The following is a 13064-nucleotide window of genomic DNA, read 5'->3' on the forward strand; positions in this document are numbered from 1 at the left end:
GTTATAGTATTGTATGTAATACTACAGTGTCAGTATTGATAGTAATGCTAGTATGGTATGGAATGTGTGGTATTTAAATAGAAATAAAATATGATGAAAATGTAACTTAAAGTAGACATGACGAGCTTTGCTCAAGAAAAGAATTCTCACCAGGGATGCGTAAAATGATCCATAGGCTTGTCAAAGTAAAGCGAGAGGGCTCAATTAGCAAGTGAAAGCGAGGTGTTTGGCTTCGAGCGTGAAATTAATTGACGTTAACAATTAAAATGTAAACAGGCGCGAGGATCCGCGCGGCTTGCGCGTTGGGAGAGCTACGTAAATTTAGGACTCTTTTGCACAATTTTCTCTTTGGAGATAACTACGCATTCATGGCGTGAATGGCAATTTTCATAATTGTAGAATGATTCAGCGACAAGAACGGCTTAGCTAAGCCGTAGTGTGTCATGACATTTGAGGATAGCCTGGTTGTAGTGCGTGACATGACTATCAAGTAACAGTTATTGTACCCAGCATGTTTTGTTCGTGATCTACAGATTTATTGGTTTGTGACGCAAAGAGCGATTATCTGTTCTGTCACGACAATACCAAAATTAAATTGTGTTAGCCAACTTATATTTCACTCTGATCAGACCTTTGACCCTAATGCACCTGTCAATTGAAACCCCCACCCCCCCACCCCGGGGAAGTATGGGGCATTGATGGGGGTAACTACGGGTTTTGGCACTTTTTTGTGTCCGAGGGGGTGGGGGATTTGTTGTTTTTTGTTGCATCAGTTTTGCCCGTGGGGTGGGGGATTAGTAAGGTTTTGACATTCGTGGACGAGCGAGGACTGAGGCGAGTGAGTCGCACCCATGTGCTTTAGGCGGATTCAAGATGGACGACATTAAGGTATTGTGTTGATTTATATTTTTTTCTAATTAAACTGAGAGCTCAAGAGTTATTTATTATAGTTTTGAAATCGATAAAGATGAAGTAAATATTCTAAAGATGCAGAATCATCAGATGATCATGACATCTTATGCATCTGTGGAAAGCCAAATATGACAGAGGACATGATTGGGTGCGACGGGAAAAATTGCAAAATCAAATGGTTTCACTTTTCCTGTGCGGGACTAACTAAGGAGAACGTGCCAGAGGGAGAGTGGCTGTGTGGGGCATGCAGCACTCAGAGCAGGGTCTGAAGGTTGGTTGGGACATTATTTAACATGGTTTGTCCCAGGGGTGGGGGAATTTTTTCACTTTACTTGGGGTTTAGAAAGAAAACAGGGCCCCTATATATGGGGCATTATCACACTTTTTTTCTACTCCAAGGCTAATGCCCCATACTTCCCCGGGGTGGGGGGGGTGGGGGTTTCAATTGACAGGTGCATAAGTCAACATGGAAGCCGGTGAGCCGCTCGGTAAGGACCTTGTTTTCAAGAGAGATTTCGACTGCAGTATGTTGTGGAGATACAAGAGTATCATTTAACACTTGAAACGATTGGGTAGATATTTTGATAATACTTTTCTGGCGTCCATACTGAGGAGCTCTTTCAGTATAAAATAGACAGTAGTCCCAATCATCAGGTAAGCGCGTGAACTTATCCCGCGAAAATTCTGTGCGAAGGTACGAGTATATTCGGCGGTATCTGCGAAATGGGGCCATCGTTCTTTCCTTAAGGTAAGGTCTTAACTGTGTAAAACTTCGCGAGGAAGAAATTCTACTCGCTGGCCTGTCCAATTTGGCTTTTAGATAAGGTTGTATGCCTGATAATTTCTGTCTAGAGCTATATGATGACGCGCGATAAATCTCGCTGCTTAATAACCTTTGAGTCGAAAATGATGATGCCCAAACCATTTAATCAGCAAAGCAAGGTTTACCTTTACTTCTGTGCTTTCGAAGCAAGAGAAGGAATTATTTCTGTGATAGTTAGGTGACAGATGCTTAAAATCACATGGTGTATTATCAAACTGTTGAAACCTAACATGAGCAAGATGAACTAATTATGAAATGAACCCTGACATCACAGCTCAAATATTCCTTCCCTATAAGATGACGCGCTCTTGGCAGGTTAGTGTGTTTTCTTACTAATCGTACTGTACTATTTCGCAGTTTCGAAAGTAGAATCCTGAAGATACTCTCGTTCTTTTGTTATTTCTCGTGTAATCAGACTTATCTCCGTGAGGGAAGAACCTTCATTTTTTAATTTTTTTCCCGGTTTTGTCATTCGTATGTGAGCTGTTGTTATCTGAAGGCAGAACCTTTCCTTTTTTTTTCACCTGGTTCTGTCTCTCTTGGGTAGTCAGTTCTGTTTGGGCTGTTGTTATCTGAAGGCAGAACCTTTCCCTTTTTTTCATCTGGTTCTGTCTCTCTTGGGTAGTCAGTCCTATTTGGGCTGTTGTTATCTGAAGGCAGAACCTTTCCCTTTTTTTCACCTGGTTCTGTCTCTCTTGGGTAGTCAGTCCTGTTTGGGCTGTTGTTATCTGAAGGCAGAACCTTTCCCTTTCTTTCACCTGGTTCTGTCTCTCTTGGGTAGTCAGTTCTGTTTGGGCTGTTGTTATCTGAAGGCAGAACCTTTTCTTTTTTTTTCCACCTGGCTCTGTCTCTCTTGGGTAGTCAGTCCTATTTGGGCTGTTGTTATCTGAAGGCAGAACCTTTCCCTTTTTTTTCACCTGGTTCTGTCCCTCTTGGGTAGTCAGTCCTGTTTGGGCTGTTGTTATCTGAAGGCAGAACCTTTCCCTTTTTTTTTTTACCTGGTTCTGTCTCTCTTGGGTAGTCAGTCCTGTTTGGGCTGTTGTTATCTGAAGGCAGAACCTTCCCTTTTTTTCACCTGGCTCTGTCTCTCTTGGGTAGTCAGTCCTATTTGGGCTGTTGTTATCTGAAGGCAGAACCTTTCCCTTTTTTTCACCTGGTTCTGTCTCTCTTGGGTAGTCAGTCCTGTTTGGGCTGTTGTTATCTGAAGGCAGAACCTTTCCCTTTTTTTTCACCTGGTTCTGTCCCTCTTGGGTAGTCAGTCCTGTTTGGGCTGTTGTTATCTGAAGGCAGAACCTTTCCCTTTTTTTTCACCTGGTTCTGTCTCTCTTGGGTAGTCAGTCCTATTTGGGCTTTTGTTATCTGAAGGCAAAATCTTTCCTTTTTTTATTTGGTTCTGTCTCTCTTTGGGAGTTGTTTCATTTTAGACTGTGCGTTTTCATCTTATGACAAACTAATTTTGAATTGCGACATAATTAAATTTACTTGTCTTGATTTTTTTTCCTTTGCAGATTTAATTGAACGTTAACCGCGAAAAGCCGTGATGAAAAAGCAATGTTTGTTTTAATAGAAAAAGATAGTTTTCCTGTTTAGATGACCAACCAACCTTAACTTAATTACACATCATAAGTGCACGTTCCGTTGACTGGTAATTTCTACGTCGATGTTGTGTTTGCCTTGGTGGTGTCTGTCCTCAAATCCCGTGATTTTTCAATTAAAAATAAATAACGAATTTAGGAATAAAATTACCAACGAGTAAAATACCTCTTCACGTAACGTATTAAATTGTATTTACATTTCCAACTCTTGCTTCAGACACGAGATGTAAAATCGGTCGTAGATTGTAAAAGAGATTTGTGAGTAAAGAACTTTTTCTACTTGTCTTTGTTTATTTTCTCGCAGCCTTATACATGAGGTTCGCTGTGTTCGCAGTGGTGCGCCAGGAAACCCCAGCAGGAAAATTTTTTTTAAAGATTTTACTCCTTTAATGATCTCTTTAAAGTATATTACTTCCTTAGCATTTAGCCAATTATATGGTGCCGGCGGAGGGTACAAAAAAACTCCATTATATATTTCTTTACAGGCCAATATTATCGGAAAAAACCCAAACAAACAAACAAAATGAGTTCTGTTGCGCTGTGTGATCCATGAGTGTTCTCATCGCGGTTAGGGCTTGCTGTTGTTTGCGGTATTATTTTCCGGAGTGGACATACCATTACTACATTTTTGTTAGCGTTTAAAAATCGGAAATACATGGTTTTGGTAAAAAACCTTAATCTTTTTCAACTCTTAACGACTGTCGAGTTGTGTGTATCAATAGAGTGGGTCAGCAAATTTGCATTCTATGTTGCGCAAGGGGCAAGAGAAAATGGTTGACTCCCCGCGAGTGAAGCTGACGCTTTAGGTCGATGTCGATCCGTTACTATCCTTTGTAAACAAAATTTCTATCATGGAGTTAAATTATAAAATTACTTTGGCTTACATTGTACGCTTTAAAGTAAACTTGAGTTGTTAGATCCACGCGAGGGTTTAACCTTGAAAAATGCAATCACGCGAGTGGAGCTGACATTAACGCTTGTCCCTATCTGGAAAACATTCGTATTGTGACAAGAAGGGTCTGCTTTAAGGTTTTGGGTTACTCTCGCCATGCAATTTGGACGCCGAAAAGTGCCAATAAAGTAATTACTGAAAATTCATCCGCAACACCTCGGTCGTTCTGTGGGCGCGAAGTCAGTTCTTCTCTTACAGTTAATAATTGCCTGGCGGATCTCAGATCCGCCTCAGCCTCATTTGCATAAATTCTTTTGGTGAGCAGAGCTCGTCATGTTCATCTTTCAGGTTTCAGATAGACACTGCTGCATTTCAAAGCGATGCCTCTTATTGGCACTTTTTCCTTAAGTTTTGCTCATTCCTGTACACAATTTACCAGGCTAGCCTCATTCCCCCTGTCACTTGACCAACTAATTTCCTATGGCTGTCATATTTACTTGATTTAGATCTCGTATCCGAAAAAGCATAGCAAATCAAGGATTCATTTGCCTAAAAATATGCAAATTTATCCAGGCAACGAAGTATTTTGTAATTCTTGATCTGAATAATTACTCTCTTCAAATTTTTTGGTCTATCTTCCTGGGAAGCTCTTGTTTTCTTATTTTAATATAGCACGCGCACTCCGTGGTTAATTGAGGTTACATGACATTAAATGTTTCCCTTCGTTTACCTCGTTCTTAAAGTCCTCTCTCTTCCTCCCTCGAGTATTTTCTCGAGAGAGGACTCTGGAAACGAGTTTGGGGTAACATTGCAAAAGCTTACACTACGACATCATGACATCAGAGGGTAACAGTGCGATGCAGGCCTGAGTGCAATGTTTCTCGCGAGTGTTGACCGATGACCACCATTGGTGGTGTGGCGTGACATTTCAGCATTGCGACTAACAGATGTTGCAATCTTTTGTGCTTGCATGTTATCGATATTTTTTCATGCGTCGTTCTTATTGAATTATATATTTTATTAATCTCAGGGGCACCCTTGGAATGATCTGCAGTAGCCTGTAATGCAACTGTTTTATTATTCTTGGCAAGAACTTGGGACAAAGATAGAATTCTGAGTCACCGTAAGAAATCGAACCTCAGACCTTTGGTTTCCGCGCTCCGATGCTTTACCACTGAACCACAGAGACTGTACGGTGAAACAGGGCATGCAGGCCTGAGTGACGTGCAGGCCTGAGTGACATGCGTCCTTCGTACAACTAGGAACATCAATGTCAAAAGCGTTATGTGTGTCAATTTTAGAAATATGATATATTTTGAGCTTGACAAAGTCCTTCTTGGGACCCAGGTTGTTTTCTTTGTCCCGTGCGGTCCTGATGAGACGAAAAACCATATTTGTCTTAATCAAATAGCTTACTTAGCATTACTAATTTGTTAACATGCTAGGGCTACAAGTTTCATTTTCTTTCCGAAACAAGCTTACCCCCCACCTACCGTTTATGAGGTCATGCGTTCTATCTCTTCTTTAACCTGGCTGATTTGCCTCTCAGAATTATTTCCAACGTTAAAAATACAATCATGAATATGAAATGAAAAGAACCGAATGTAAATCATGGCGATAGCAATGACAAGTAATGGTTTTCAGCCAGTGACATAGACACTCTGGGAGAAAAAGAATTTGGAATGAGGAACATCAACAAATCCTTTTCAGGTATTTGCATTCAAGGATGTGTTTGGTTGTAGCTTATATTATATTGCTGAGGTTTAAATGGCGATCACCTTTCAATGTTTACCACTCAGTCGCAGACCTATGTGGTAGAATCTGTGAGAACGTCTCGTCGTGAACTTAGCCAAACAGTGCTGTCCACTTTCAACATATTTCACGAAAGACAGATGATCATTACAAGTATTGAAATCGATAGTCTACGTGAAAAGTGGATCCGATTTCCGACTCTCTCTTAACCCTTTAACTCCCATCAGTGACCAAGACAGAATTTCTCCATACAACATCAATACAATATCAACCAGCTAAGTGATGAGAATAAAGAAAAATAGCTGAAAATATCAATTTGGGGATAATAAGTTGATCCAATACTAAATTCTCTGAACTAACATTATAAGAATTGTACAGTTGGCAGTAAGAAGAAAAAAAAAATGAAAATCGCCAGCTACGGCTTGTGATTTACAAACTCTTCACGCTTTTAAACAGAAAGCAAGTACAATTATGAGCTCAAGATTTCTATTATTCGATACTACGATGAGGGCGAAGACTGTCTCGCTTTTTTGAGCCCGGTCGGAGTTTTGTACTTTGCAGTCTCCCAACTTTCATCATCCTCTACGTTACGAATTCATTTGGTTTGTTTTTGCGATGTAGAAACTACAATTGATAGCGTTTTAATGTGACTAGTATGACAAAGCCTCGTCAATGTACAACATTTCTTACAGAAAGAAGTGGCTAAAGCACGGAACTTGGTGGAAGGAACAATTTTTGGCCACCTTGCGGAAGCTTTGAAGGCAAATTGCCCGATGGACCATAAGAGAGGTGCGGATATTTTGTGTATTGGTAAAGACGAGGACAAATAGGCTATCAGGATAGAAAAATAGCCCGGCTCGCGCTTTTCGTTTATACCTCCCTCTGTTACAAGCTGGTATGAAATGTGGACATCCTCTTTCAATCTCTGTCATTGCATTCATCACGAAAATGTCTAGCAGGGGTGCTTCACATTCCATCTCCTGTAGCGGGAATCACTGAAGAAATCCAAGAACTGATAATAAACGATCAGATCGCCTCCAATTAACTCAGGTAAAATCGTCGTTTAGCCGTTGTTTATCGGCGTCATTTTGTGGCATTAAAAGCTGGGAGGCATTTTGGCCCGCAGGGGCGCAGGCTGGGGTGGGGAGTTGGGTTTGGTCCACAGGGGTGCAGGCTGAGGTGGAGGAAGAGGGTTGGCCCACGGGGATGCAGACTGGGGTGGAGGAAGTGGGTTGGCCCACAAGGATGCAGGCTGGGGTGGGGGTAGTGTGTCCTTTACTGACGTTTTCTGGCATTTAGGAGTATGGAGCTTTATAATTTACAACTTTTGGTTACTTCTTTTTCGAGGACCCTATCCCTGTCACCTTAGCCACTCGGTTACCACAGAGGTGACCACAGAGGTGGATCCCGATTTGTACGCTTTGCTCAGAGTCCTGGCCTGGGGTCACAGTTGTTTTCTTTAATATAGTACCATGTTATTGTCGGAATGCCTTCTTCCATTAACCCTTTCGCTGGAAAACGCACGAATTTGTACGCTCTGACCATATAAAAGTTTTTTAGTTATGAATCTAGTTTTTAGAAGATTTGCACGACTGGCATTTTGCAGCTTCTCATAAAGACATGCAAAATCTCCCTTTTTGCAGACATAAGCAAATTATTAGCCATAAAAGATCGCTTACCTCTTCATGTATACTATGGCCATATTAAACTGGTCATCGCCTTGTTGGAGCTGTCATGTGGCGCGGTCTCTCAAGGCAACTCAGCGCTAACAATGTGCCACAGGTCCTTCGCATCGAGCACCCAACTGAGAAATACCCAAAGTGAGCCAGCTACGCCTTCTCAGGAAACAACGAGAAAACCTCCAGGGTGGCTGCGTGACAAGCGGGGAGGGAAGAGGAAAAACCCTTTTTTAAGACAAACCTAAGGGCATAAGGCTATCTACTTGCACTGTTTTCTAAAGAAGATTTGTGCTCCAGTTGAAGAGCAAGTCAAGAGCGCGACTTCTCGTTAACGGTGGTAACTTTCCGCTTTTCCCCTGGAGAAAGTTACCTATGGTTAAAAAATGTTTTTGTCAGGTTTTCCGATGCACGCTGAAGATATTTCTTTTGAAGACTGTTTTCATTCATACAATAAAAGAACGACTATGTGTTCGTCAAAGAAGATTGTTTAGTTCATGAGAGCAAATACAAGTGTATAACATGTAAATTATTTGTCTATCAGAGTAGGTATGAACTGATACTTATGTTATGTTCTGTTTTCGGAAAGAACATTTGAAATATTCTGTCAGCAAACTGCCTGTATGTAACTTTATGGTAGTCACATTTAGTTTTCAGATTACTATACAGGTTTTATTTTATCGGCCTGCATCAAAATCTGCACGGTTTGTTTCTTGAAGGAGTTTCTCTTTCCCGCGTAAAACAGAAAACGGAAAAAAAAAGAGAAACAAAAAATATTGTTAAGCGGTTGTCGGAAATGAGACTAAAGAATCTGCCATGTTCCGAAACTTCACGTTTTATTTTATAAAATCAAATTAATCTCCCTCTCTCTCTCTCACCGCTCTCTCTCTCATCGCTCTCTCTCTCTCACGCTCTGGTCTCTCTCATTTTAAATATATAATATGATCCTATTGTTCAACCATCTGTCACTTATCGCAAAAAGTCAACCGGAAATCAATTAACGCTGAATAATCTCTCACACCGTCGCTAAGAGTATAGAAGATCCGTTAACTGTCGTACAGTGGATTAATGAATTTGTTGCTTCATGACTAATATTTGCTCCCGCAGCGAATCAACGCGAGACCTTTTGGATATCCTGTCATAATTCAAACCTCCATAGCTTTTTGGGCCTCTTTGAGCCTTGATCGATCTTGTGAATGACAAAAGAGTGTCAAAAGTGGACGGATCATGTGTACTATAGGTGGACTCGGTCGACATATCGGGCGACAGTCGACCGATATATCGGTCGACTATCGGTCGACAATCGACCGACTATCGGTCGACTGTCGACCGACTATCGGTCGACTGTCGACCGACTATCGGTCGACAGTCGACCGATAGTCGACCGATAGTCGACCGATAAATGTGTCGACCGATATAGTCTTAAACCATCGATACTCGACCGATACATGACCGATACTTGACCGATACATGACCGATACTTGACCGATACATGACCGATACTTGACCGATACGTGACCGATACTTGACCGATACTTGACCGATACATGACCGATACTTGACCGATACTTGACCGACACTTGACCGATACTTGACCGACACTTGACCGATACTTGACCGATACTTGACCGATACATGACCGATACTTGACCGATACTTGACCGACACTTGACCGATACTTGACCGACACTTGACCGATACTTGACCGATACTTGACCGATACTTGACCGATACTTGACCGATACTTGACCGATACTTGACCGATACTTGACCGATTCACGACCGATACTTGACCGATACATGACCGATACTTGACCGATACATGACCGATACTTCACCGGTACTTCACCGATACTTGACCGACACTTCACCGATACTTGACCGACACTTCACCGATACTTGACCGACACTTCACCGATACTTCACTGATACTTGGCCGATAATTCATTGCCCCCGGGGGGGGAGGGTTTATTCCACGATAAAAGATATAAAACTCTAATAAGTAATATGATTACCTCATAATTTAGATGTAAATTGCGTGTCTGGAATCCAGTTTTAAATTTCTCTTGCGCCGACCATAGCGCGTATCGTCTCCGGCAGCGAATTCCAAGTCCTTACAGCGGTGAAGTAACGAAGAGACCTTAGACCATGTTTTGTACATCTTACTTTAGGTATCAAAGCATATTTGTGCCCCTTTAATTACGATGCGTGTTCTTTACTTAAAATGAATTAGCTGTAGTGGTGGGTGTCTTCTTTTGAAAACATCTGTCTATCGTAATTAACATATCTTGGGTGAGACGACCCTTTAATGTGTTTTGTAAACCAATCATATTGAGCATTCTTTCTTAATGAAGGGTCTTTGCTATAAGTACATGTCATACCTAAGTGCACGGTCCTTTACCCTCTCTAGTTTTTCAAGTATATTCAACCTATTGACTTTGCCTGTTACTTTTCCGGAGATAGATGTGGTGTGAGAATTAAGGATCTGTGTTCACTTACAGTAGATCCAAATTATGAGATCTACAACGCACGATGTTTATGCGTTGGAGACTTACTACACCCTTTTCAAAGTTTAGGTTATATTTGGTTTTATTATCTGAGCTTTGGAAGCTTATTTCATTGGACAATGAATGGCATTTTAACTTGTTTTTCCGCCGCCGCTGTCATTATTCTTTAAAAAAAAGTGTCACCGTCAGTCGATAAAGAGCACACAATTCGACTATTTAAAGGGTTAAAAACCTCCAGTTTGAGACATGACGGCAAACGGGACGTCGGTAGAGTGAACTCGCAATACTTCCAGCCGCACTCATAAAGTTTTGATTTCTATTTCATTCTATATCAAGCTCGTGTTTTTAGTAAACGTCAAAACAATTCTAACACTGTTTGTTCCCATTGGACCGCAAGTAAGGAAATTTCATTTTCCGATGATGTAGTCTTCAACGCTGATGTACTAAATGGTGGTGACGGTTGAAAATATAGATCGTATTAGGTTCCGTAGCTTTGTAAATCCACTTCATAGGGATACAACTGTTTCGAGATATTTGTCCGACAAAATGGAGCAAAACAATGGCTGTGTGCAAGTGTTTTAAAAAAACGTTGGTTAATTTCCTTACTGTCCTCCGTAATACAAGATGTATATTGGTAACTGCAGTTTGTCATCAAAAAAAAAATTACATTTCAAAACTCAAATGGGAAATGGTTTTTGATCGCATGCATTTTAGCGAAAGCTTAATTGACTTTCTTTCCTTTGATTTGTAAAAACAAAGTAAAATACGAGAAATTGGACCTTTCTCGGAAACCTTCGATTTGTTTTTACTGCTCGGTGTATTCATTGGTTCAAATGATGTAGATATAGGATGTGAACCGCGAAGCACCGTAATATAAATTGTAATTTTTTTAAAATAAATGTTTGGGTGCTGGAAGAAGGCAATACTGCCGATACAATAAATCCCCCTGGGTTACTACCATTTTAAAGGAAATTTGGGAGTCCTCACGGGGCAAAGAAAATTTGACCAAGTGGGGATTGAAGCCACGACCTCCGAATTAGATCTACCGACTGAGCTACGAGACCAGCACGGGAGCAGGTCGGGGTAATTTAGGTAGTCAATCGCGATAAATGTGCAAATGATATCATATGTACAAAACGGGGTAGTGTGGGGACATAGTTAGTAGAGGAGACTCTACTAACTATGGTGGGGAGAAATTAGCATTTGAGGGTGTGTTTGCGTGTGCTTCGTGTGAGCCTATTGCTGCATAAAATAGAAATAACATAAATTAATAATAAGAAATACAATGAAAATAAAAGAAATGAGAAATAATGAAATAATTATAAAAAATAGTAAAATAATACATATCTCGTTTCGCCCTAGGAGTCTTTGTGTGGGTAGTTATTTAAAGTTGCCCAACCCCCTACCCACGGGAAAAACTGAAAACTTCAAACATTTTCCACCCCAGGGTCACAAGGGCCGATCTTGTCCCGGGTATTACCTCGGGAGGGTGGTAACCGTAGGAAATCAGCGTTGTTGTTCAGCCTACAGGATTGAATAGTATTTTAATTTATTATTAGTTTTGTTATTGCTATTTTATCCAGTAATAGGCTCACAGGAAGCATTAAGGAAGGTCTCTTCCCAGCCCCCCCACCCCCATCACACACGCAGACACACACACCTCAAATGCTAATTTCTCTCCATACCGAGCAGTGAAAAACAAATCGACGATTTCCGTTAAAGGTCCAATTTCTAGTATTTTACTTTGCAGATTTCATGCGTATTACCCACATTTGACCGTATGTTATCTGTGTGTTACTCCATGTATTCGTATATGTTACTTTTATGTTACTCATATGTATCTGTGTGCGCCCGTATGACTCGTAATTACTCGTATGTACTTGTATGTTACTCGTAGTGCTCGTGTGGTGTTTTAGTCACTATCCTTTGAGGATCAATTGAACACATGTAAGCTTATTTGCACCTTATCTCCTTCTCGCGAATGGCTATAGCACGTTTTATTCTCTTCTCTTCCATCCCAGCAAGTCGATCTCACCGTAGTGACTTCAACAGAAAAATAGCGCCATCCGAATTATTCCCAAAATCTTCGGCAAAACCTGTAGCCAGATTAGAGCCAAAATGCCAAAAACTGTGCACATTTTACCTTGAAACAATTAATGTGTCATCAAGAAATGTGCCCATAAAGAGATTCACCTCGATGCCTCGTATACATTGTATTTCATTCAGGTCTTTTTTACAACAGAAAACATATCAACTAAAATACATACGAACCATTACATCAACCGTATTTCAGTTTATAATACCCACTTATGTCCTGCACCTGCTAGGAAACAGTCTTTCTTAATTTTTTCTATATATTCAACACGTTTTAATGAAATTTGTCTATTTATGTGCCGCGGGATAGGGTACATTTGTCTATGTATGTGCCGCGGGATAGGGTATGGTTTTGGCGGTTATCGTTTTGCCTCTGTTAGCATTGTGTTTCCGTTGTGATCTTTAGATAGGATATGTAAATTGTATCGGCTAAAATTGCAGTGTGTAAATGGCCAGCTAAACAAAAAGCAAATTCCGCTAAAATTGTCAACAAAGCGATTTTATCGAGATTTGTGTTTTGCCGCGCGTGGTTAGCCGTTGTTTGGTGATTGTTTTTCCTTGAATAGGGTGTCATATTTCGTGTTTGGACAATTTTCGTTTGTTTCATCCTTAAAGTGGGACAGGGTTCAAGACTCTTTGAGGCACACACTTATTCAAAATTTACGGGAGTACTCCCCTCCCCCGAAACGGGACAGTTCCTGTGACCTTAGTGCAACATTGGTGCAATTTGGTATTTTTTTCAATTTTAGACTCAGAAGCATATACGGTAAAAAATCCGCTAATAGGAACCTAATTTTTTCCAAGCAAGGCTAA

At 40.7% G+C, this 13064-nt stretch overlaps 1 long non-coding RNA gene across 4 annotated transcripts; it reads left to right on the forward strand.

The window, feature by feature from the left end:
* Positions 1-1375: 1375 nt before the first annotated feature.
* LOC149049692 (uncharacterized) lies at positions 1376-8866 on the forward strand. 4 transcript variants are annotated; one of them, XR_016184478.1, is made up of 4 exons: positions 1376-1566; positions 5253-5932; positions 6667-6763; positions 7618-8866. It is a non-coding gene; the product is annotated as an uncharacterized LOC149049692 (long non-coding RNA). The 4 variants fall into 4 exon arrangements; XR_016184475.1 differs by having other exon boundaries at positions 5253-7024; XR_016184476.1 differs by having other exon boundaries at positions 5253-6763.
* Positions 8867-13064: the final 4198 nt, after the last annotated feature.

The sequence above is a fragment of the Pocillopora damicornis genome, chromosome 2, assembly GCF_964200805.1.
Source record: "Pocillopora damicornis chromosome 2, jaPocDami1.2, whole genome shotgun sequence".
Taxonomy (NCBI): Eukaryota; Metazoa; Cnidaria; class Anthozoa; order Scleractinia; family Pocilloporidae; genus Pocillopora; species Pocillopora damicornis.